The sequence below is a fragment of the Plectropomus leopardus genome, chromosome 18, assembly GCF_026936395.1.
Source record: "Plectropomus leopardus strain MGB_pleo_1.0 chromosome 18, ASM2693639v1, whole genome shotgun sequence".
Taxonomy (NCBI): Eukaryota; Metazoa; Chordata; class Actinopteri; order Perciformes; family Serranidae; genus Plectropomus; species Plectropomus leopardus.
Window position 1 is genome coordinate 6,780,628 of NC_142193.1, and position 27,610 is coordinate 6,808,237.

Genomic DNA, 27,610 nt, shown 5'->3' on the forward strand with positions numbered 1-27,610 from the left:
TGAATAGCAGAACCTGGCAGGGGGGCTGTCAAGTGGACTTTCTTTTAAATGTGTGATTTTAATACTGTTTGCATTTCGTCCCTTTCCAACTGTCATCATTACTTTCTTTTGACCACAAAAATTGTAAAAAAAACTGTCATATGAATCAGTTTTGTGATAATTTTGTAATACACTTACTATTTTTTCCTAACACGACCAAGTAGTTTTAATTGCCTAAAATTAACTACAAAGGTAGAAAACACTCATTATGGTCAGTTTTTGTAATGCTCATCAGATCATTTGGACTTACTAAAACTGTGTTAAGTGTGTTGTAACTATATACTATAAACTACCCTGATGTCACCCATTGGTTTGTGTACTCCTGTGCTGAAACCTTGAGTTTGGCATTTTGGTTGTTGCAATCTTGTTTTTTTTTGGAGCCAAAAGTGGCCACATGTAGGTAAGAGGCTGGCGCTGTGGAGGAGCGAGTAGTGGATCTGACTGAGAAACCGATGACAGTATCTGCAGACAACCTGTCACTCAAAGCTGCCCAGCCCTTTGATATGCTGCTTAGTTGTGACTTGTAAATATTGTCAAGCATCACTGATGAAAGATCTTGTGTCTGTGTATTCCTTTTTTATCAATAAGTTACTTAATGCAGCACAGGTGCAACTCTCCATGAGTTCTGTTTTCACTTCGCACCACTTTGTGGAGTTTGAGTTACTGGGTGGAAAATTGATCTGCCAATGGTCAGATCAGATAAATGGATGAGAGGAGAAGCTGCTTCAAAATGAATGCAAACTTTAAGATCCAGTGTAAATAATGATCAAATCCCACTTTGACTGCACATGATGTTTTGCTGCTCTCTCTCTCTCTCTATATATATATATGTGTGTGTGTGTGTGTGTGTGTGTGTGTTGAGAATGAGGTTTTAAATCTCTGCATTGAGACATAATCTATCAAGAGAGAGTCATGATGCATGTAATTATCTATTTTCCCCCACCTTAAAAGAATATGTAGGCATGTATTAAAAAAAACACAAGCTCACATTAAACAGTGTGGTATGACCTGGAGTGCATCCAGCCTTAATCATCCAACCCAATCATACTACTGCCATCATGTAATTTGACAGATGCTTTAAACCTCTGAGAAAATGTAAATGATGTGTAAAATCAAGCTTCCCCCATAACCGAATGTTGTATTCCCTTAGTCCGTGATGTTAATTGCCACGTCTCCAGGTTATGTAGTGCTCTCGAGGCCGTGCACTGTCGTGTCACTCAGCTCTTCACACCTCTTTTCACTATCCAGCAGTGCCTGAAGCTGCAGCCTCAGCTGGCAAGACCGCAGGGTGTCCTGAGGCTGTCTGGTGTCTCCATCCAGCAGCCGGCGGCGTTTCGGTCAGGGCCTGAGAGCCTGGACACAACCTGTCATGCCATTAAGCATCTGTGCACTCTGGGAACTCGTGCCAAGCCCCGACCTGTTGCCTGATGGATGATTCAGTCACTGTAAACAACTCAACATCAGTGCTCAGGCCGCTGGTCCATTTTCTCTGCTTGCTGCCAGATGTCGCCAAAAAAAGAGAAAAACAGAAATGATCCAAATACACAGAAAACGAGGCTCTGCTTCATTTTTATAGAGCTTGTTTGTTATACAAGCAAGTTCATTTCCTCACATATACTATCAGCCACCTGCAGCTTGGCTCTATAGTCACAAATGAGTGTGCACAGAGCTGATGGATCAGTCTCTTACAATGTGCTGCTGATGAACTTTGTCAAACAAACATCCTGATGGCAGACACATGCCTGCATTGTGCTGTAACACACAGAATGGCACACCAGAGAGGGAGAGATGTTTGCAATCCAAAGCCATTAGCTCAACTGTCACAGAGTGATAGGAAGCCTCTGTGTTCCTGGGCGGACAGTCACTGCAGCTGATGTATGTGAGAGAAAACTTAAAGATGCAGCGGAGATACATAACAGCACTGCAGAGGCTCTGCTGCTGACTTTCTGTGCTCCAACAAGACATCAGAACCTATGTGTAGTCAGGTCTATTTATAAAACCCCTGATCACAAGTGTTTCTAATGTTTTTTGGTGCTACTACTACTACTAGATACTAAGTCGTCCACATAACTTTGTATTATATTTGGGCTGTCAGGGTTTCTGTTAGGTCTCTCAGGTACGGGAAAGAGAAATGCAATCTATGGCATACAGTGATATTTTAGACAGCAGTGTAAGGCTGGGTGATATGGCTTTAAAGTAATATCACAATATTTTTAGGCTATATCGCAATACATGATATACATCTCGATATTTTAAAATCTCCTCTAAACTACTGAAAAAGTACTGATATAGTAAAATTAAATATAGTATTGTTATAATTTAATAAATCAAAGTAGGCGGACACAAAACATTATCAGTTGACTTTATCATTTCATATTGTGCTATATTGTTTGTTTTGTTTGACTTTTTTTTTATCGTCAGATGATATATTTTGTCAAATTACACAACCCTACAGCAGTGTTCTTCTAACTTAGCATCAACATTTTGGAAAAGACCCTTTCAATATGACAATGCTCAGAACAAAAAACAACTTTTTTTTGGTGAGCTTTTTGGAGGCCTTGCTGTATTTTGCATGTATTTGTTATAAAGGTTACCATTTGTGTATTGATGCTGTTTTTCATTTTCCATGTAAACAGATTAATTTACTAATGCAACCTGCAAGATTTATAAATGCATATCTTTGAGAATGCATTTTAACCTTAATGATGTTTGTATTTATTTAAAATAACTGACCTATTTATATATAGTGTTTTTTTTTGTTTTTTTTAACCTTTTCACCTCTCTATTTCTATGTGAAATTATTACATAAATTGATGTTTGGTATTTATGCCTTCCCACTGCACTTGAGGAATGTGGCTGATTGCAAGCTCACAGCCTCTTCTCAAGAGTGTTCAAGAGAGTTCTCTTTGTCATAAAACTGTTTGCCTGATGAAGGCCTAGTAATGAAACATCGCATTAAAATAATGCTTTTTGCAAGTTAGACAGTGTTTTGGGGTTTTGCTAATAATAGGACTATGCCCTTATGCACAAAGCCAGGTCAAAAAAAGAAATGCTCTTCCTCTTTGGTTTGGAACAGTGTTTTCCGCAGAATTAGAATCTATTGTCTTTTCCAAATGCACATGTCCCCTTGTATCAATTCTTGACTCCTCTCTAAATTCTGGGGTTTTTGTGCGCCTTTGAACACAGCACAGGTGGAGATCTCCATGAGCTCTGTTTTTCCTGAGTAGCAGTTTGTGACTCGCTGTGTGGATAATTTACCTGTAGTTTCATTCAGAGCCGATCTAAACAGATCGAAGTAGAGAAGAAGAATGAGAGGAACAGCTGTTGTAAGTGAGTGCAAACTCTTAGACCTAGTAGAATTAACTGTCAAGTTTCACTTTCAATGTGCCCGATGTTCCACTGCTCCGTCTGTGCCCAGAATATTTGCTGTGCTTTGGGAGTGTGGTGCTATGCATAATCGAATGGTATATATCTATCCCTACAGTGCTCCTAGTTACTGATTTGACTCCAAAATAAGAAATCAGTATTTGATGGCAGCTGTTTTTATCATTGTGGGGCACCACAAATAAATAGGTGCATGGGAAACCCTGATTCACATCATTTTTGGATATCACTAAACAGATGCTCCTGATGCACAAGTTTTATTTTTATTATTCCATGTATTTTGGCATTTTTCAGTTTCATGGTATTGCTTATTGTAGAGTTGCTTTTCAGTTCAGTTTGAAAAACAGTGTTTGAAATGCTTCTATATCTTCTTTATTTTTATATTAAAAATACTTTACCAAAGTTGCCAGTTGTCAAAATGTTACCTCAGTTATCCCCCACTGTACCAAACTTGCAAACGCATGCCTTTTGTATACTGTTCCACTTCTATTCTTGAATGAATGGGAGCAAATCTCTGCAGCCAGCTTTTCAAGTAGTGTAGAACTCTTTGAGACCAGATTTAGGCGTCTGCACCCCTTAGGCCACATAGAAATAAGGTGCCTGCGTTTCACATTTAAAAAAATGCTCTTACTGTACATCAACACTCCATAGTGTTGATTAAACAAATCTTTCAAGTTGTGATTGTTCCCAACTCTCTAGTATAATGTTGGAAATAAGATCCGCAGCATCAGATTTGAGCCTGAGCAGCATCCAGCTCAGTCCCTTTATGTCCTCCTGTGTGCTGTGGCAGGCTCAGAGGTCTGATTGAGGACGTTCTCTGCAGGAAAGCGTCACTTGTTAGCACCTTCCCAGAGACTTCACACACAAGCTGCGGCTGAGAAGTGTGTCCTCAGCACCTGCACAGACCGCTGCTGCCATCATCGGTGTGTCAGCACCCTCTAAAGGCCACTCAGAGGAATAATCTGACACCAGTCAAACACTGCCTGATCCAGAGCTTAGTCCTTTTGGCTTTTAAGTGAGGAAATATGGAAGAAAAAAAAACAACCTATATTTGTCAGGTATCCACAATTTTCCATGCTCTACAGGCAGGGCACCCACCTGCATGGGCCTTTTTTTGGCTTCGCTACCACGAGGGCAGCCTTGCCAACCAGTCCTATAATCCACAGGGTGAATAAAAATGGATTTGGCTGGAACAGACACCCAGTAAGCCGCCTTAACCCAACAGGCAGGATCGTCCACAACACAGATTCTCTCATGTACATCCTCATTTTTCACAGGTCATACACTTCGACCTTCAGGCCTGTGAACACTTTGATTCCAGAGCTTTTCATTTAAAGTTAGAGTTAGCATGCAGAGACAAAAAAAAAACAGCAACCTAACCAGCACTTTAAAAGTATCCTCCAATTGTACCTAAGACCAAAGGTGAAGATTAAATAATTTAAATCCCATCAGTGATAATGTCCAGCATAGATTGAGTTTGACAGCAGAGAGAGAGAAACCTCTGATAATGAATCTCCACAATCTCAGTGCTTTATACATCCTGATAATGATTTTTTCCATCAATAAAGCAGCATAACTGCACATGTTTGTGGAGGACGGAGGCCGTCAGAGTGAGCGAGTGTTTCCTGGCACGGTGTCCTCTCCTCCCTCCGTCTCCAGAGGCCTCGGACAACAGACGGGTCACAGCGAAGCCACATTTTAAATCCGGTGTGCAGATGGACACCAGTAGTTGTTCTAAATCCTGAGTGCCTTGGCACCGGGCGGCAGCAGAGGGAGGAGAGAGCAGGCCGAGACCGATATGTCTTCATGTCGATATTGTGATTTTACTATCGTCTGCAGGTTAGCAGGTTGGAACAGGTTCAACTTGTGATTTCTGAGCTCACTACCTGACAGATTTTGTTTTTTAAAAAGCCACTGAAAGAGCATTTGTGAGCCATTTAGTCAGACTTGAATCATTTAGATAACACTCGCATGCTGATATGCTCCATTTAGAATAATAGAATGTAATAATTTTATAATATGAATAATAATGTTTTTAATAAGTAAGTTGGGATATAAAATAAATGCATTACATTATTAGCAGAAATTATTCTAATTTGCTGCAGCAGGCGTCTGGATTGTAATATCTGTAATATAATTAATTTAGCTTTGCAGGATTAATGTGTATTTAATTTCTTACAGTGGCTTAATTTTATTAAAAATATTTAGGAAACATGTAATTTTTTGATGGAAAGTAATCACTGTTTGCCCTGTCCTTACCCAAATTACAAAGGTACATTTTTAAACCATAATTTTAATTAATAAGTTATTTTTTTTGGATGACACGGCCACAAAAGTAGATTGGTTTATAGTCGAGACTTTTTGTGTGAGGTGATAGTTGTTCTCAAAGACTATGACTTGTGGAACGTTTGGGTATGTTCCTCAATTTTTAGTGTAGTTTAAACTATATAATGTATTATAGCTCTTCTGTACTGCATTTCAGTTTTTCAGTTTTTACGATTCCACCTAACAAAGTGCAACATTCTGTCAGAAAATAACATTTTTAAAGATACAGCCAGGAAATGTAAGCTACTAGTATTTTTCGAAATATTACTAGTTTACTGCCTTATGTATTGGTCTAACCCGGGGGGGGGGGAGTGATGATTCAGTCAGAATGTGAGAGGTGACAAGGATAACAGAGTGAGGTCCATTGATGAATAAACTGTTTCAATCATTTATTTTTTAAAGAAAATAAGCTGTCAAGATCCAGACTGATGGAAAGATTTTTCTCTTTGATTATTTTCACATCTGATTATTTAGTCAGATACATTGATTTCGGCTTAAGTCTCCCATCTTCTCACTTCAGAATCTTAAAAATGATCCTTTGCTTCATCTATGTGGTCCAGATTCACCTGCATTCTGCTGTTATTTTTCTGCTTCACCTCACTGAATCCAGATGTATTTCTCTATATCTAAAGTCGGCTCTGAGGTCATCTGCTGAAAGTGCGCTCCAATATTAACATCATTCCACTTGTCCTCACAGCTCGCAATTCTTTCGGCCGAACAGATTGAGTTTATTTTGGGAATGGTTGAAAAAAAAAAATCATCGCTGTGGGAAGCAAATTTAAGGGAAGTCATTCTCTCTTTTTAGCCTCCTAATGGAGAGTGCAGCAAAGTATTACATCTATGAAAATAAAGTTTCCCACCTTGTTCTGACTTCTTTTACAAAGATGCTTCTAAGATTTCCTGTGTGCATGGGAGATAAATAGGCACTAAAAGAGAAACTGTCATTTTAACCAGTCATCTAGGATTCATCAAATGCTGCTAAAATGCGGTTTTGACAGCCTGTCAATGAATTAGAATCATGGGGCATGTTGTATTTTTTTTTTTTTTTTTTAAATATTTAGACAATAATCCGTCAGTCTTAGATAGGCGTGGTTTTTGTGCTTTCTTGCCTGTACGGTCATGTATATTAATTTGCTTAAGTCCATCCAACTCACAGTTACTTTTGCTTCCTGCCCAATTAAAAGTGTAGATAACACTGAATAAAGTGTGTATGAGTTCGTATGGGAACCTAGATTTTACAGGTAGGTGTTTCTTGTGCACCATTGCACAGGTTTTAGTTAGTCAACCGGGAACATAAAACTTTTGTTTAAGCTGCATTTTGTTGAACTTTTCTATATCCCTTGTATTGTGTACTTAGGACTTCATATTGCATGGCTTTCTCACTCTCAAAACAGCTTAATTAAGCCTTAAAGTTTATCTCCTACATTGGAGATAACACCCTGTATGTAGGTGATATTATCTCTTATGTAGGAGACAACATCCCTTACATAGGAGATGTTACCTCTTACATCGGAGATGACATTCTGTACATAGGTGATATTAATTCTTACGTAGGAGATAACATCCCTTACATAGGAGATAAACTTTGCATTGCCTGAAAAAAATGTTGTTTTTTTTTCTTGCCTCTCAGGGCTTTTGTGATGAATTATTAATTACTTTTTAGTTTTACTGATAATGAAGTAATAATTTGCGCGGCTCTAATCTTATACAGACTTTCATTTTACCTACCCAAACTCATGATTTTTGCTCCACACACACTTCTTCCTCTCTTCTGTCCCTCCATTTCCTCTCTCTCAGCCTCATTTCCTCTTCTCTCCCTCTGTCTCTGCTGTCGTTGATTCGCTGCCTCATGCCAACATAGCTAGTTTTCTAATGCCCTGCTCTCAGATCACCCAATCCACCATTTGACCTTGCATTACCCACAAGGCTGCGGGTCATCAGCTGTGTGCTCACCTAATTCCACAAATTGTTGCTGGAGCTCCTGTTCTGTCGAGTCCAGCACTTTTGTTTCCATTTATAGCGAGGTGCTTTTTGGGATTCTTATCATTATTTCCCGTAATAGGTTAAAGGAGGGAAGGTGAGTTTCAGCCCGGCTGAATTCCTAATGACAGCACCTCCACACTGTTGTAATGGGTTTTAAACCACAATCATATTAAGCCGTCCAGAGTAGAGCGACTGTCACGCAGGACAGTATTTCTTCTTGCCTTTGTGCTTCATGTTTGAGAATGGGAACTGCTGAGGAGGCTGAACAACTTATTTAAAGGCAGTTTTGCAGAACAAAACGTTCTTCGGGACATAAAATCACATCATTTGTGTACATACTTTCTGTGAAATATAATCATTGAGCCTGAGAGATTTCTTTTTCTAACTTGGTGAACTTCTATTTTTTTTTTTTTTTACAGTGTATAGTGGAGTGGCAACTGGACAAGACTTCGGTATCTGAAGCCTTCTGGCTCCTGTTTGTAGTCCGAGTGGTATTGACCAATCACGTGTGATTCTACACTCTGTGTAGAAAGCTAAAAACGAGGCACACATCGACCAAAATCTTGGAACACTTCACCTATCATCTGACAACGATTTAGCTTTAGATATTAGCAGTCTCTTAACTCAAACTTCATTCTCACTAGTCGGACTGTAAATAATGACCGGTACACAGAAGAGAAAGTCTCGAAAATTCTGCATTCACTTCACATTTCACTACAAACTTTAGAACTCAGATTGTTAAGGTTTTATTGATTTATCAACATTCAAGAATGTCTTTAATGTTGCACTTAATCTAATTCACAATACTGCTGCTTTTGTGCAAAATGTGAAAGAATACATGGGCAAAGTGTTTGTCTTCTTCGGAAGTCATAGACATAAATCATCAATAATGCAGCACTGAAACAAACACTACATACTGGATATTTAAAATAATTGTTTAATGTACAGAATAAATGCTTGAAATCCCAAATTCATGTCAACATGCATTTAAGGTTACATCATTTTCTAAAAACATGAAAAGGCCTAAAGTTAACACTTGTCTATCACACTGAGTGGCATAAAATGCGGAATCACTTTGTCACTTAAGTTTTACATACAATGTTTCATCATTTTAAGAAAATCATAACCCATCGAGCAAATGTTGTTAAGTTAAATTTGAACAAAAGTACAGAAAATAATTATTTAAAATACTGTATTTTATGTATCTAAAGTACATTGGTAAATATTTTAAGTTAAAAAAAATATTAAGAATGCGTTCAGTCAGGAAAGAGAATATTTTACTTTGGACATCGCATCCAGTAACTGAAATTGCAGCTCGTACTGAAAAATTTAAGTGTCAAAGAAGGAAATCTGGTTAAAAAAAATAATAAAAAATGCTATTCTTTGGCTGACATGTTTGAACTTTAAGAGTTTAATTGTGGTTACACTGTACTTTTTCAAGTAACAGCAGGGGCTTCTTTAATATGAACTTTCTTCTCCGCGGCTCCATAAAACAGGCCCTCAGTGGAACATCTGGTTGCACACAGCCAGTGAGATAATTTGTGCCTTCACAGCAATTTTGGCCTTTAGATGCTTCCGAAGCTAAAATGATGGTAAGTTTGTTTCAATGATGTTTTGTCATTCTGATATTAAGCTTATTATGATGGCGTGGTGGTTTTATTTCACCCGCGTTTTCAAATCTGTGTGATTTAAAAGCATTTGTCTCCCTCTTGTGGATTTGTGGGGTAACTACAGCTTTTTAAATTGGAGCACTAAGAGTTTGACGTGCATATCCAAGCTTAATGCTGTCAGAATAATTAATGAGCCCCTAACAAGAGGTTATGATAATATCTAACATTATCAGCCTGTATGAAAGGTGATTGCTGCTGCAGAGGGAACATATTATCTCCAGCTTTTGCCCTTTTATCTTTGTATTTTAATTGCATTTTTATAGTTTCACAAAATAAAGTAGCTCCTGTTGTTCTCCTTAAAAGCCACTCAGCACTTGTTGTGAGTCCAAAGTAAAACTTCTCAGAGCGATGTAAATGAAGTCAGCTGCAGATGGCTCTTAGCTGGGCCGAGCGCTGCAGTGTTTGCAGCAGATGGTGGAGTGCCGAGCTGATGGATGCACTGTCGAAAACTCCAGACAAGAAACCTGCTGCTCCCCCTCTGTCTGCATCTCCCCAACATCCAGGCAACACACACACACACACACACACACACACACACACACACACACACACACACACAGAGAGAGAGAACACGTAAAGCACTGCAGTATGAAAGAATATGATGTGGATTATACAACCAATATATGCTACATTAGTTGATTTATTAGAGAAATATGTAGTGTTTTTCCTATATTATTTTCAGTACTTGTTACAGTGTGTGATGGGACAAAGTCTGTTGAGGAATCAGGGGTTCTGCGGCTGAATTTAAGACCTATTAAGTACCATGATGAATACCATTTAACACCTGTTTCCATAAAACTGGCCGAGGTTTGAAATGATGATGGGACAACATGGCCTGGATTTTTTTATGATTATATGACATATTTTTCATGACTTCCCATTAACAACTGATATTAATGATATGACTGATCAAATGAATGTAACCTAAATCCGGACAAGTGACATTACATGGATGAATAGATTAACCAATTAAAATTAGTTTATTCATTTAAGTTTTGAAATGATAACAATACTTGCCTTTCACAAGATGATTAATATTTTACTTCTGTAGCTACCAGTAGCGAAAGTGTTTACTAAAGGTCTTATAGTGTCGACAAATACTTTTAAAAAACTTTTAATTACTGTTGCAACAATCCCCACTTTTGATTTATAGGTGTGAGACAGCATCTGGTAATCTGAAACACAAACTTATAAAATTAGTTCTGTAGTTTACATTAGTGCTGTCCATGCAAGAGAAAACATTCCAGACTTTTGTATATTAAATTGAATATTTTAATACCTAGTTTTTTTTAACCTGCACAGGATCAAGGGATATGGTAACTTAAATGCGTAGGAGCCCTTTTGTGATAAGTCATGTCATCCGAGAAAAAATGCCAAATGTTTTTATTAGATTTTTGGCAATTCATTTGTTTTAATATCAGTATCTTATGGTTTTAGATTGTGTTGCGGTGTTCTACTCCAAAGTCCTTGAAAATTTCAAAAAACAATGGCGTAGTCATTTGTCAATTGTCTTGGTGCTTATTGTTTATTATGCTTGCCTCTCAAGGTGCAAACAGTGCGAATATTTACAAAAGGTGAAAACATTTTTAAAAAAGAAATAGAAAAAAAAAAGTAAATAAACCCCAGAGTTGATAAAACAATTCAGGTTGGTCAATTTTGCCGAACAAAGGCCACACAAGAGTTTAGGGCAGAGTAGAGGCGGAAACATGTTGGAAAATTACAGTAGCAAAATAAAGGCAGTAGACATAGAGCATTAATAATAATGACATTAATAAGCAGGATCAAGACAGAATGAAAATATTTCGAGATAAAATAAAATGACAAACTACAAAAAATAAAGAGATAAATAAAAGAAATTAAAAGATGACATCACCTGAAAGAAAGTCTATAAAATGGGTTTTAAGAAGTGATTTAAAAGAAGTCACTGATTCTGGGAGCCTTATCTCCTATAAAAAAAAACATTATACAATATTACTCAGTGGAGGAGTTGTTTACAGCCCCTTAAGCTTAAGTATATTTTACATAGCCTATTCATTTTCCACATCTGTTCAAACTCTTCCACTCAACCAAACAAGTTAATTTCCACTTAAATCAACATTAAATACTTAACATTATTTAAAACTCCCCTAAATGTATTTTATATTGTACAGTTGTTGGTGTAACAGTTTGTTTTGACTGGCAAAACAGAGGTGCAACCATTTCCTCTGTTAAGCAGGGCGCTCGCATGCGCTTCAAGTGTCATGTGACCTGCATAATTTTGTCTACTATGTTTAAACTAATGTCCACAACATATGTGTCTCATTTTGAACAAATTAAACTTAATTCATATTCTGTACTTACGATCTGTACACAGTCCATCTTCAACATGTGGAGTTAATACAGAGCCCAAATCCACCAGGCAAATAATGCACATGTACAGAAAAACGAGGGTCCTAGATCTACAGTCCTGAAACTACGGTCCTGAAAAATAAAAATATATAAATACATTACATTGGTGTTTTTACCCCCTGGATGAATTACTGAATCGATCACCCTGAAATACAGCTGATTCAGTATTAGTCTTCAATAAATAGCAGTTTTTTTTTCCAACAACACAGAGTCATAGCTACAGACTACAGTAGGGCTAAATTAATATTAAAGAGACCAAACTATTTCCAACTGTGGAATAATCCTGTTTAAATACAATTAAATTTAAATCAGAGGCCTTCTTTAATGGTTTGTACAATATTTTGTATTTAATCCTAAAGCTGCGACAGTATGACGGAGTTTTAGGGCCATGTTGAGGGATTTATTTATTTATTTTTTGACATGAAGCAAGGGCCAAGGCCAGAATCAAACCCGCGGCTACTGCGACGAGGACACAACCTCTACATATGGGGTGCTGCACTATCCACTGGCCCACCAGGCACCCCGAGACTAAAGTCTTGGTGTAAAGTCAGAATTTTGACATAATGATAAAGTTCAGCGCTGAAGAGTGACAAAATGTTGAAGAAAAGATTTAAAAATGACTGCAAGTAATACATTTTTTTAAATCTAATAATCAGTCAGTAGATAAATTAATGCTGCTGACAGATGAATCAAAAATGAAAATAATGTTTCTGGCCCTGCTCTTGGTTTATCAGTTGTTTTCTTATTTGCTATAGTGAGTATATACAGTAAAGAAATAAAAAAATCCAATAAAACTAGATTAAAAAGAGTTAAGTATACAAAGATGCACATACACACATACTCACATACACTAAAAGATCTATATTCACACACACTGACAGCTGAGATGAATTATTGTCATATAAATGCTTTAATAAACCATAGAGGGAACTGTGTTTTCAGCTGGTTTGGATTCATTTGGCTCATGAATCATCTTTGTTAATTTTATTTGCTGCTGAAATTACACGAGGGAATTCTGTACCTACAAAATTGATAGCGCCCACAAATATCCAAGCCGTGTTTTTCTTTGACACCAACAGACTTGCCGTTTTGTCAGCCGCTCTCTGCTCCCCTCTGCTAGATGTGCCGTGACTTGATATATTGGGTCTTTTAGCCCCTGCTTTGGCTCAAATCCAAGGCCCATTTGTACAGATGGGGTTTTACGTGGGCCATTTTAGCAAAGCACCCTCCCCATAAAGCCAAAGTGTCTCATCGCTTCATAATTGTGTGATTATGGTCAATTGCTGTGGTTGGGGTGACAGATTCTATTCGAGCCCAACAGATGCTTTTATCATATTTTAGATCCCCATTTGACCTTAATCAAGCGTTACATGTATGAATAAAACAGGGAGATAATATTTCACTCCAGAGGTGGATCAAGTGTCTGAGAGGATCTGCTGTGACAGAGGAGAGGGTGAGGCTGTGAGAGAAGATGGTCAAAGCTGAAAACTGGTGCTACTGAATGGATTATGTGACCACTGAGGCCTTCAGTACAAATGTATGAGTCTGATAGATGGTGCCACCAAGTGGGAATCAGATAACATTACACTTACTGTATGTGAACGTAGGTGTGAAATAAATACAGTGTATCACATGGTAGTATATTATAATTGTTGAACTTTGGATTTCAAACAACTGCTATAAATGTGTCTGCATCAATTGCTCACCATCCAAAGTGGCATACAAAAGTCACTGTGTGGTTTTATAGCATAAAAACATATGGTATAGCCTCCAAAACAGCATAAAAGCTTTATAGTAGAATATGTCATCCAAAACAGCATTATTACATCATAGTATACTTTGTCATCCAAGAAAGCATAAAAAAGTCACAGAATAGTAGGCCTATGTTGTCTGAAATGGCATAAAACATCATACATATAGTATGTACTCCAAAACAGCAGTAAAATTCAATAGTAAAGTATGTTTTGCAAAATAGCATAAAAATGTCATGGCATGTCATCCAAAATAGAATAAAAAAGTCATAGTATAGTATGTTCAAAACAGCAGAAAACAGTCATGGAATAGTTTTTGGTGAAGCAAGAGTTACGGTCAGTATCTTTTTTTCAGCACATTTCATGTCTCTTCTTGGGGTTGTGCTTGTTGCATAGCTGAGGAGACAGGCAAGGTCATTTAAGGTACACAGGGTTCCTCATGCAATATACGAAAAAGTTTTCTCTTATTTTTGCTCGTTTCCAGGACTTATTTTGTTAGTATATTTTGTTAGATTTTTGGGGATTCACCAGTGTTCTCTCTTTTAAACTTTTTTACGAGTGGTCAAGAGCACTTGAATCGAGGATAAGAGGAAAAACATTAATATCATTCAATAATATTAATATAATTTAATTAAAATTTAGATGGTGTTTTAGAGGAATTACAATGACTAATATTAATGACTGATTTTTAAATTTCAGGGGTAAAGGGATACTATACTTGGTCTATTGATCTAGATTACTGTAAGGTGTTACTGTGCATCACTCTGCTGACCAGAGCTGAATTGTAATTAGGTACATTTACTCAAATACTGTACTTAAGTACAAGTCTGAGGTTACTGTTACATGAGATGATTATCTTGGGGTGCTTTCACACCTGATGGTCCGGACCAAGGTCTGAACCAAGGTTCGAGTTTTTGATACACTGTATACATGTAGTCTGTTTGCATTAATGACAGTGTGAAACCAAAACCAAACGGACTAATAGACTTTACATGCCAAACCTACGTCATATAGTCATCGTGGGTTGGGAGTCTCTATACTCGGCGCCCTTGTTATCAAGTTCCACACTGCGCACCTGAGCAGTGATGGTCAGGAGTGTCTCATCTACAGAAACGGTGGCTCGGATTTTTATGCGTGCCACGCAAGTTTGTCATCAGGAATAGACACTGAAAATTGTGTTTTGATTATATTGACTCCATACCACTTTTAACTGCAGTTTCAAAGTCTCTGTCTCAGAGAAGATTAAACACAGAGATGTTTGTTTTACTCCAACTTCCCTTTAAAAATAAAAGCCTCCTAATGTCTCCATGGACAGAATCCCTTCAGTTGCTGACACAAGGCATTTTATTTTGAAACATTTAAAGGGCCATGTTGTCTGCAATGCAGGAGATGCACAACTTCATAAATGAGTGGGATTTTTGCAAATAAATGTGGAAATAAAGTACATAAAACAGCAGGCAGTGATGCAGCAGTGTCGTTAGAGCGCTGCATGTGTGAACACCATAAAATAAGCTGCAGCTCAGCGAGGCTGCAGTCACGCGCTGCTGATGCGTCCTGTGTGAAATGGGCCTATTTCTAACACTGCTGAAAAAAAAGTAGGCTATCTTTGCACTGTGGTAGAACAAATCTGAAGTACAAGGAATAGGTGGAATTAGACCTCCTCTTCTCTCCATGTGCGTCCACATCTCATTTTGTTTTGTTAATGTCAGTGTTCCTTTTACCGGTTAGCCTGCCTTATTTCCCTGTCATTGGTACGAAGGTCCGAATCTTTCAAAATAATGCTTTCACACTGTGTGAAAGCACTCTTAATCACACTTCCAAGGAAGAATACTTTACTTTTTACTCCATTTCTGTTATTACAAACCAAAAATATTAAAATATACAACTGGAGCAATTAGTCGATTATATGGAAAATTAATTGGCAACCCTTTCTTTTAGTGCAAGTCATATTTCATGCAAAAAAAAAAAAAATTAAAAAAATCATGGTTCCAGATCTCATTTAACTTTGGTAGGACCCAATTGCAGCACAACAGAGCAGGAGAGTAACTGGTAATGACTTTTATTTAATCTTTTGGCAGGTCGAATGGAGCAAAGGTGGGTATAATCAGGTTGCAGGTAAGTAGGGACAGTTATCAGGGTCGAGGAGAGTTCGTATAGAGACTAAGGTAAGCTCACTTTCACAGGTGATAGTTCAGAGTTCCAGTGGGGAAATTGTGAATGTGGAGCGGACTGGCAGGTGAATGTATCAGGTAAGTTGCAGAAACACTTACAGCAGGGAGCTTGTGGGAAAAGCAGGGACTCCAGAGAGGGGCAGGCAGGGCTCCTGGTCGAGGAGGAAGCAGAGTTGGTGTCAAGCAGGCAGGCAGCGGAGCAGACAGCGGGATCAATGAGGACAGGCGGGGAATCGATGTACCATCAGAACAATAAACACCAGCGGCACTCACATGGAGGAGATGTTTCGCTCGGTGGGAGGCTCAGAAGACGGCAGGAAGAATGGCGATCTCTCTTGATGGAGCGTAAGTAGTAGTTAGGTTTACTGGGGCAGAGACGAAGAACAGCAGCAGGAGAGAGGCAGACATTTTCTTTTAATTACTTTCATTTATTAAATTTATTTGAACCTTTTTGCACAAGCACTTTTACTACAAATACTGCAATACATCTTCCTGAAATCTCATTTACTTTGTTTAAGTTTGTTAAATTTGATTTGATATGATTTATTTAGCACATATTAAAACAAACAAAAAAAAAAACGGCAATCTTACACATTTCAATAAAAGGAGACATGCAGGGGAAACCAAGAAAACCCTCAAGGGACTTGACAAGTGAGGTTCCCCATGAAACTATTAATCAGTGCATACAGTCTCTTAACACTGATAAGAAAAAAAACAATTCTAAAATTGTTTTAAAATATACATATAGGCCATAATAAAAAAAACAGTCTGTAATAAAAAATATACATAGGCCATAATAGAAAATATATACAGAAGGTCGCCATCAGCTTCACTGCAGCAGATCTTCTTACAACTTTTTGGGTGTCATCTCTCTAGTCTTGGCCATAGGCCAGAGTCTTTGCACACGGCACAAACCCTGCCCTCATATAGTGTTACCTATACTAACAGGTGACTTATGATCAAGTGGGATTCATCATTTGGCACACCTAGTCAGAGCAGATTTGGGTGGATAAGAGCGTTTGGTGCACCTTGAGTTGACTTCTCTTATATTTTATATATATGTTATATATATTTTATAAGAGAGATTTAAAAGAATGTTGCTGCATGAGGCCCAGGCTGATCACACTTGTTCAAATTAGGGACCAAGAGAATCTTCTCTTACTCATAGATGTATGCAAATGAGATTTTATTTGATTTTGTTATGGTTCAAAGATGACACCCTCAGTCACCCAGTATCTTTTAGTTCAGGCTGTCATTATTGAATCAGTGTTGTGGAGATGCATGTGTTGCCTCATCGCACAAAGGTTTAATGAGCTTCTAAACTCAAACACATGCCCCTGTTTAGCTGAGACTGCAACAAATTACGCTGATTCAAGATATGTAGCCTAGTTAGTGTGACCCATGGACTTGATTTTGTGACCACATCTGACTAATGCAATCTGATGATCTGGTCTCTTTCTAGTGATTGAGAGCAATTACTTGTCTTCACAAATGGCCGTTGTAAATTGTGCTAAATTGTGCTACTGATTCTGTTTCTAAAATGTTACGCATTTAGTAACTATGTATTAAACAATCCACGTTTGTTTTATCTCCTAGGAGGTTATGGAAAACTTCTGCATGTCATTGATGTTGACTTTTAAAAAAAAAATAAAAATAGCAAGCCTTAAAATGTAAAACAATCAGATCATGTAGATTATCATGTAAAAATATTATAGTGTAAAATAATTGAGGTTTACAGTTTAGAGTAAAAAAAAAACGATTTTGTGTTTGCTTTCTGTGTTTTGTGTGGTTTTGACTTGTGTTGTTTCCTCTTTATTTCTTAGATGGAGTATAGGTGGAGGGAAAGCAGAATGATCTATGCCACAAAGTGTGGGAGAGATCCGAGCAGGGCACGTGTGGTGCCAAAAGCGGCTGTGGTTGGAGTAATGTCTCCGTGCTGCCATGTGCCTCCTTCCTGGAATCAGAATGTACATGTTCACATTCACAACGCTGACACCTATCCTATTTTTACACATATCAATCAGAGTGCTTTGGCCATAGCACCTCTGAAGGACAAAATGAACTTTGCTGAAGAAACCGAACTTTGCAAAAGAACTGGACATCAGGAGATGTCACAAGCAAAAGAAATAAAGCTTTATTATACTGCTGATGTGGCCATGCAAACAATGAGAGACTGTGCCAGCAGCAGAAGTTTGACTGACTGTTGAATATGTCAACAAATGCCACCTTTAATTCACTCACCAATGCTTACTCTAGTTTCATTCGCTTTTGCTGATTGCATCGCATTTTACTCTGATGATCTGGGTGATGAGTTCAACCCTTACCTACCCAGATTTACAAAGGAAAGCAGTTGATGTTATAGTGTCATCCTAATCTGTTACATCAAACTCCAAATGTCAACATTTTTGCTGTACATCAGGTACTGAGTTTTTAAAATATAGAAAAATAAACAAAAAATGTTTTTACAGTTTTAAATAATAATTTTACATTAAATTTTGTGTCTTCGATCTATATAAATGTAGACTTTCTTGACTGTAGAATTTCTGTCTGCTTTGCTAAAAGAACTAAGAGACTATTTCACACTACAACCAAAAGTTCATGAGTTAATGGTTTTTCATTGTCTTAAGTTTGTTCAGATCAAACTGTATTTCATTCTTTTATTCCAATTTTGCTATGTTTGGGTTCTAAACATTGTTCTAATATCACAAAAGTATATTTAATTATTACACTGTTCATTCTTCAATGTGTTTACATGATATGTTGTATTTGTTATTTTAGGACACAGTGCAGGGAATAGTAGAATTGTGCAAATACATGTATTTCATCCAATAGATTACATGATGGGATTATTGGGGTTTACAAGTCTCGCATTGTGAGTTTTGTTTTGTGAAAGTAACAGATGATGTTATGCAAACGTGTGTTTAGGGAAGATTTCATAGACCTGCTAATATGCTAATATGCATGCAGGCATGTGAGGAGGCTCCAAAATGTTTAAAAGTTAAAATACTACACGATCAAGACCTGGGAGATTTTAATCCAATGTTAGACACAGCTGTATGACATGGGAGATACACTTTAAAAGGGTGAATCGTTGTCCTTTTTCTTGAATTTCGATTTCTGTTAAGATATACTTTGGAACTCAGTCCTTGATCTATTATAAATTTATTAAGGTTATTTGATTTAATGATTGTTGATGATTAATCTTGTATGTGTATGCCTGTTTAGATTCTTGATGGTGTCCAAAATTGAGTAAGAGAAAGGTTTTGTTGGGGGTTAGTGTTGATCTCTGGATCAAAAAAGGAGGAATTTGATAGAGAATTTTCGGTGACGCAAGGGTTAGGTCAGTACAAGACCTATAAGAGGCCTCAAGGTCACATACTTGAACTCCAAAAGTGCCTTTCTTTGTCTTGGTCTCACTGGATCTAGTGTCTCTTCTTGGGGATGTACAGTTGCATTGTTGCAGAGACAGGCAAGGCGATTTAGGGCTAACCGGGGTGACCACAGTTGTTTGTTCATACTTGAAAACCACTAGAATCTTCTCTCACTCATAGATGTATGCAAAACAACCTTATTTGGCAACATGTTATGTCTTTCTAGGGAGGACTGTTAAGGTTAAGTACCAGAGTCTTTATTAAATCTGTGTACCAGCTCAAATTATTTTTTCCTCATTATATAGTATGTAATCTAAAACATCATAAAAAAAGTCATAGTATAGTATGTCATCCAACACGACATAAAGGCACATGTGTGACAACTGTATCTTCCCGTGTCTCCCTGTCATAGGTTCTGTTGTAAATCAACTTTTTATCCAGTCTTTTTATCTTTTTAACAATCTACATTTTAGATCATGGTTGTTTTTAACTCTGCCTTTTTAATGGATAGAGGATTTTAGTCATCAGACGTTTGGCTTTTAAGTTATCAGTGAGATGGCCTGACAGCTGCAATAATCCTTGGAGAGAAGCTACACCAGCTCAAACCTGCCAGTGCCTGATCATCACAGTGGGCCCAGTTTTTTGGGCCCACATCGGTAGGTTCTGAGCTTAAGAATCTGTCAACTGCAACAAGAATGTCTCAGCCAGTCATTTTTACTATCAATGACACAGTTTTGAGTTTTGTTTCTCCCCTTTCTTTTAGACTCTGCGATTTTTTCCTCCTCCTTCATCAGCTGATCAGTGTCAACACAGCTCCCCCATAAAGTGTTTACACGTTTTTAACCCCCCCTTTATAACACACACTGCAGATATAGGACATTTTAATTTTTTTTAATACAATATCTTTTACCTGGACAGATTTTAATCACCAGGTGTCTGGATTTCTAATTATCTGAGAAACGGCCAATGAACCTTGCCTTCTGTGGATTCCAAGCACTACATTTTACCCCAAAAAGCAAATAAAAGGATAACTGACCTTAAGGAGGACATTAGGCGGCTCTCCGATGAACTTGAAAATAAGGACTCCTTTTTGTCAAACGTAATGGAGGTAGCCTCACCACCATTGCCTTGCTTAGCACCACCATCCAGGACACAACATTGTGGGATTCCACCACCTGTCCTTGGTCTTCCTCCTGCTCAGCCCCCAGCCATTAGCCGTCTGGTGGTCTGCAATCACAAGGGACTCTAAGATAGGGCTGTCTCACCGCTTCACCTGATCCTGTCAAACTTTTACGCACCCCTTGCTGATGTTGCTCTGGTCCACCCTGCTGATGCTCCTGCCGCTGCGGAACTAGCTGCTCCTCACCTGCTCCTCACCTGCTCCTCACCTGCTCCTCACCTGCTCCTCACCTGCATCCGACACTGACAACGGCCAAGCTGCAACCTCTTTGTCGCGAAAGCCAAATCTGCAGCCCTTATGCCATCTAAAGATGTCCCGGCATAAGCTTTTCAAAGAGGCTGATGAAATGCACTGGAAGTGTTCATTGCCAACCCTGTCACTGTCGCACCACAACATCCACTTGATCCTCCTCTCTATCTTCAACCACCAACATAAACCTTGTCCCCTCTTTTCTCCAACCACATTAATAGTTGGGGACTCCATCAATAGAAACATCTACTTTTTTAACACTGCAACCCACTGCTTTCCTGTAGCCATGGTCCCATTCATCATGGAGAGCTTCCGGGACTGCTGCACTTGTCAGCAGTCTGAGCTGACCAAGACTGATTTTAGGGACCTTTTTAACATTTTAAAGAACTGTCGAAAGTCTGCTTTTAATTCTGGTCCCAGTCTCATACTGTCCCACAGCGCTGGTTGCTCCAGCAGAACCTGAGACATGGCTTCAGTCTGCTTGTAGAGTTAATGACATTGGTTTTATTGACAATTTTTTTTGCTGCATGATAGCAGCTAACCTGCAGCACGCCATACAGTCCTTGTCATGTGAATGACTGTTTACGTCCTACAAACACAGCCCAGAAACTCCCCTTCATTTGCCAACTTGATGCTAGGTCACTGTTTCAAGCACTACCAACCCCTACTGTCCCTCCCTGAAATCAATCTCGCACAGTAATTCAACTCACCAGTATATACCACAATCTCAACCAGTCTCGTCCCATATATCATCCTAAGATCCCTACTATTACAAGACTAAGGACCCAAAATAGAAAAAACAGGTGCTGTTAATTTTCAGAACCTCCTACATTACACATTGCTTCCCATTTCAACAGAAGCCTCTGAATTTGTTAATGCCAAAACTGCTTTGTTTAATATGAGGTCAGTCACCAACAAATGCTTTATTTTTAAATGATTTTATAATGGCTGAGGATATTGATTTCTTATTTTTAACAGACACATGGTTGAGATCAGGTGATCACAGCCAGTTGAATGAACTTTGTCCTCCAAACTATGAATTCTTTAGCTCTCAGAGAGCAAGTGGACGCGGAGGAGGCCTTGCTGTAATATGTATTGACAGAGTCTCCATTCTCTGCTTAACAGGCTCATCCTGCATTAGAAAAGTACACAGTTAAAACTACCAACAAGCTAACAGAGCAACAGCCAAGCATCAGGCAGAAGAAAACACTAAATTTGTCAAAAAAAGAAGCCTCACGGAATAAAATTAGTTTCTAAATACAAAAGTAAAGATCTAACAGTGTACATGTGATACAATATTGCAAAAGTGTCCATGTTTTCAGCAGTCATGCATAAACCAAAAACAATAAAATAACCCATTATTCATAGGAAAGAGCACCTTTGGGTTTGTCCACAATGATCACTCCATGTGTAACATTACAGCAGGAGGGTTTCCATTGACCCTCAAGGTGTGCACATTGAAACTGCGAATGTAGAGCGCGCCTGTTGGAAACATATCATAACACCTTTGACTTTAGACAGTCTCTCCATTAGAGATTTGATGATATCTGACCACATGTGCTTAACACAGTCCTCCAAGCCACTGTAAAACCTCAAAAGCAAAAGTTACAGTTCTGTGTTTTAACTGAACACACAGCCCAGTCCTTCTCCTAACTTTTTAACTCAGCTGGCCACATGTTGCCAACTCTTTCCAATATGAATGACTCATTACTAGCTTTTTATCCGTTATGTCTATCCAAACTAGACATGGTTGCGCGGTAAAAGAACTTAAGTTAAATCGGCTGTCAAAAAAGCCCCATGGATGAAGGAGGAAATTCATAGCCCTAAAAGATCCTGCAGAAAAAGTGGAATGGAGGTAGAAATCCACAAAATTGCAGGTTCATTACACATTTCTTCTTGAAGATCTACTAACCTCATACAGTTGTAAGATAAAGGAAGCCAGGGACCAGTGTTTCTCACAGCTTATTTCTATCAACCAGCATAACCCCAGAGTAGTGTTTACTAAACTTGTAAATCCCCCCAAAATGCAAATGTTCAGACCAATATCACTAGAGGATCACAGGAAAACAAATGATCGAGCCTTTGCAGTGCTCGTTCTTTCGCTCCAGAACAACCTCCTACTGAGCATCAGACCAGTGACTTTGTTCATGCTTTTAAATCACGTTTGAAAATGTACTTTTATAGTAAGGCTTATCCTAATAGTGGACTTACATTATTATACTGTTTTAACTCACTTACTTATTATTATTTCTTTTAAATGAGTTATTTTGTGTATGTGTATGCATTGGCAGATGTCTGTAATATGTATATCTTTTTGTGTACATGTATGTGTATAAATGTACATGATTATTTACTGCTTTGGTTTTTTGGACAGAACTTTATGTTTTGTTTGAAAAGACCTCTACAAAAAGGTTTACTAAAATTATTGTTATAAACTTCATACAGTAGAATCTTGTCCAAAACTGCATAAAAACATCATAGTATACTATGTCGTTCAAAACTACATGAAAACATCTTAGTATAATATGTTGTCCAAAACTGCATTGAAAAATCATGGTATAGTTTGTCTTCCTAAATGGAATAAAAAAGTTATAGTATAGTATCTTGTCCAAAATGACATAAAAAAAACTATAGTACAGGATGTCGTCCAAAAAGGCATAAAAAATGTTGTTCTATGCTGTTTCCTCCAAAACAGCATAAAAAAGTTGTGGTATAGAATATCGTACAAAATGGCATGAATATGGCATGAAAAGGTATTACTAAACTATGTTGTCCAAATTAAGAAACTCATAACACAGTATTTTATCTAACACAGTATAAAAAATTTATAGTAGGTCATAGAACAACTGAAAACACCTCAAAACAGCATAAAATAACATGCTGAGACACGCCATAGCATTAAAACGTGCAAATATGATCAAACAAAAAAAATCTAGGATGTATAAAATTTGAAGAAAACACCAATTCCATAGTATGGCAAAAATGTCAAAATTTGACATGTACCAAAAACAGTTAAAAACACCTCAAAACAGCATAAAATAGTGAACAGAGACATGTCATAGCATTAAAACGTACAAATTTGGCCTAAAACAACAAAATAAAGCATATGAAAAATCTGAACAAAAAATGCAAGGCTATAGTATGGCAAAAATGTCAAAATTAATATTGTCCCCAAAACAGCAAATAATAGTGTGCTGAGACACACCATAGCATTAAAATGTGCAAATATGGCAAAAATAAAATAAAATAAAATGTTGAAAAATGAATAAAATTGCGAGGCTATGGTATGGCAAAGATGTCAAAATGTGACCTTTCCTAAAAACAGTGGAAAACACCCCAAAACAGCATAAAATAGCTTGCTAAAATACGCCATGGCATTCAAATGCGCAAAAACTGCCCCAAACGACAAAATATAGCATATCTGAAATTTCACCAAACAAGGAAGTCTATAGTATGGCAAAAATGTCAAAATTTGACCTGTCCCAAAAACAGTTGAAAACACCTCAACACAGCATAAAATAGCGTGCTTAGGGACGCCATGGCAATAAAACGTGCAATTATGGCCAAAAACAACAAAATCTAGCATGTCAAAAATCTAACCAAAAAAGCAAGGCTATAGTATGGCAAAAATGTCAAAATTTGACCCGTCCCAAAAACAGTTGAAAGCACATCAAAACAGCATAAAATAGCGTGCTTAGGCACACCATAGCAAAATAAAACTTGCAATTATGGCCAAAAACAACAAAATCTAGGATGTCAAAAATTGGAAGAAAACAGCAAGGCTATAGTATGGCAAAAATGTCAAAATTTGACCCATCCCAAAAACAGTTGAAAGCACCTCAAAACAGCATAAAATAGCATGCTTAGGCACGCCATAGCAATAAAACGTGCAATTATGGCCAAAAACAACAAAATCTAGTATGTCAAAAATCTGACCAAAAAAGCAAGGCTATAGTATGGCAAAAATGTCAAAATTTGACCCGTCCCAAAAACAGTTGAAAGCACCTCCAAACAGCATAAAATAGCGTGCTTAGACACGCCATAGCAATAAAACGTGCAATTATGGCCAAAAACAACAAAATCTAGCATGTCAAAAATTGGAAGAAAACAGCAAGGCTATAGTATGGCAAAAATGTCAAAATTTGACCCGTCCCAAAAACAGTTGAAAGCACCTCCAAACAGCATAAAATAGCGTGCTTAGACACGCCATAGCAATAAAACGTGCAATTATGACCAAAAAAAACAAACTCTAGCATGTCAAAAATCTGACCAAAAAAGCAAGGCTATAGTATGGCAAAAATGTCAACATTTTACCCGTCCCAAAAACAGCTGAATACACCTCCAAAAAGCATAAAATAGCGTGCTTAGACACGCCATAGCAATAAAATGTGCAATTATGGCCAAAAACAACAAAATCTAGCATGTCAAAAATCTGACCAAAACAGCAAGGCTATAGCGTAGCAAAAATGTCAAAATTTTACCCGTCCCAAAAACAGTTGAAAACACCTCAAAACAGCATAAAATACCATGCTTAGACACGCCATAGCAATAAAATGTGCATTTATGGCCAAAAACAACAAAATCTAGGATGTCAAAAATTTGAAGAAAACAGCAAGGCTATAGTATGGCAAAAATGTCAAAATTTGACCCGTCCCAAAAACAGTTGAAAGCACATCAAAACAGCATAAAATAGCGTGCTTAGGCACGCCATAGCAATGATACTTGCAATTATGGCCAAAAACAACAAAATCTAGGATGTCAAAAATTTGAAGAAAACAGCAAGGCTATAGTATGGCAAAAATGTCAAAATTTCACCCGTCCCAAAAACAGTTGAAAACACGTCCAAACAGCATAAAATAGCGTGCTTAGGCACATCATAGCAATAAAACTTGCAATTATGGCCAAAAACAACAAAATCTAGCATGTCAAAAATTTGAAGAAAACAGCAAGGCTATAGTATGGCAAAAATGTCAAAATTTGACCCGTCCCAAAAACAGTTGAAAACACCTCCAAACAGCATAAAATAGCGTGCTTACACATGCCATAGCAATGAAACGTGGAACTATGGCCAAAAACAACAAAATCTAGCATGTCAAAAATTTGAAGAAAACAGCAAGGCTATAGTATGGCAAAAATGTCAAAATTTTACCCGTCCCAAAAACAGTTGAAAGCACATAAAAACAGCATAAAATAGTGTGCTTAGGCACGCCATAGCAATAAAACGTGCAACTATGGCCAAAAACAACAAAATCTAGGATGTCAAAAATTTGAAGAAAACAGCAAGGCTATAGTATGGCAAAAATGTCAAAATTTGACCCGTCCCAAAAACAGTTGAAAGCACATCAAAACAGCATAAAATAGCATGCTTAGGCACACCATAGCAATAAAACTTGCAATTATGGCCAAAAACAACAAAATCTAGCATGTCAAAAATTTGAAAAAAACAGCAAGGCTATAGTATGGCAAAAATGTCAAAATTTGACCCGTCCCAAAAACAGTTGAAAGCACATCAAAACAGCATAAAATAGCGTGCTTAGGCACACCATAGCAATAAAACGTGCAATTATGGCCAAAAACAACAAAATCTAGCATATCAAAAATCTGACCAAAAAAGCAAGGCTATAGTATGGCAAAAATGTCAAAATTTCACCCGTCCCAAAAACAATTGAAAGCACATCAAAACAGCATAAAATAGCGTGCTTAGGCACGCCATAGCAATAAAACGTGCAATTATGGCCAAAAACAACAAAATCTAGGATGTCAAAAATTTGAAGAAAACAGCAAGGCTATAGTATGGCAAAAATGTCAAAATTTGACCCGTCCCAAAAACAGTTGAAAGCACCTCCAACCAGCATAAAATAGCGTACTTAGGCACGCCATAGCAATAAAACGTGCAATTATGGCCAAAAAAACCAAAATCTAGCATGTCAAAAATTTGAAGAAAACAGCAAGGCAAGAGTATGGCAAAAATGTCAAAATTTGACCCGTCCCAAAAACAGTTGAAAACACCTCAAAACAGCATAAAATAGCGTGCTTAGGCACGCCATTGCAATAAAACGTGCAATTATGGCCAAAAACAACAAAATCTAGCATGTCAAAAATTGGAAGAAAACAGCAAGGCTATAGTATGGCAAAAATGTCAAAATTTGACCCGTCCCAAAAACAGTTGAAAGCACCTCCAAACAGCATAAAATAGCGTGCTTAGACACGCCATAGCAATAAAACGTGCAATTATGGCCAAAAACAACAAAATCTAGCATGTCAAAAATCTGACCAAAACAGCAAGGCTATAGTATGGCAAAAATGTCAAAATTTGACCCATCCCAAAAACAGTTGAAAGCACATCAAAACAGCATAAAATAGCGTGCTTAGGCACGCCATAGCAATAATACTTGCAATTATGGCCAAAAACAACAAAATCTAGGATGTCAAAAATCTGACCAAAAAAGCAAGGCTATAGTATGGCAAAAATGTCAAAATTTGACCCGTCCCAAAAACAGTTGAAAGCACCTCCAAACAGCATAAAATAGCGTGCTTACACCTGCCATAGCAATAAAACGGGCAATTATCACCAAAAACAACAAAATCTAGCATGTCAAAAATCTGACCAAAGAAGCAAGGCTATAGTATGGCAAAAATGTCAACATTTCACCCATCCCAAAAACAGTTGAAAACACCTGAAAACAACATAAAATAGTGAGCTTAGGCACGCCATAGCAATAAAACATGCAATTATGGCCAAAAACAACAAAATCTAGGATGTCAAAAATCTGACCAAAAAAGCAAGGCTATAGTATGGCAAAAATGTCAAAATTTGACCCGTCCCAAAAACAGTTGAAAACACCTCAAAACAGCATAAAATACCGTGCTTAGACACGCAATAGCAATGAAATGTGCATTTATGGTCAAAAACAACAAAATCTAGGATGTCAAAAATTTGAAGAAAACAGCAAGGCTATAGTATGGCAAAAATGTCAAAATTTTACCCATCCCAAAAACAGTTGAAAGCACATCAAAACAGCATAAAATAGCGTGCTTAGGCACGCCATAGCAATAATACTTGCAACTATGGCCAAAAACAACAAAATCTAGGATGTCA

The 27,610-nt window shown here is 37.6% G+C and overlaps 1 long non-coding RNA gene across 3 annotated transcripts in view; it reads left to right on the plus strand.

Moving 5' to 3' along the window:
- LOC148186427 (uncharacterized) overlaps positions 1-22,794 on the plus strand; it is a 178,895-nt gene extending 156,101 nt beyond the window's left edge. Inside the window, exon 5 of one of the 3 annotated variants that reach the window (XR_015774890.1) lies at positions 15,619-22,794. This is a non-coding gene — a long non-coding RNA (uncharacterized LOC148186427). Of the gene's footprint in view, positions 1-8,150; positions 8,634-15,618 lie in introns of those variants that run through there. The other 2 variants (XR_015774891.1, XR_015774892.1) reach the window with 2 other exon arrangements.
- The last annotated feature ends 4,816 nt before the right edge of the window (positions 22,795-27,610 follow it).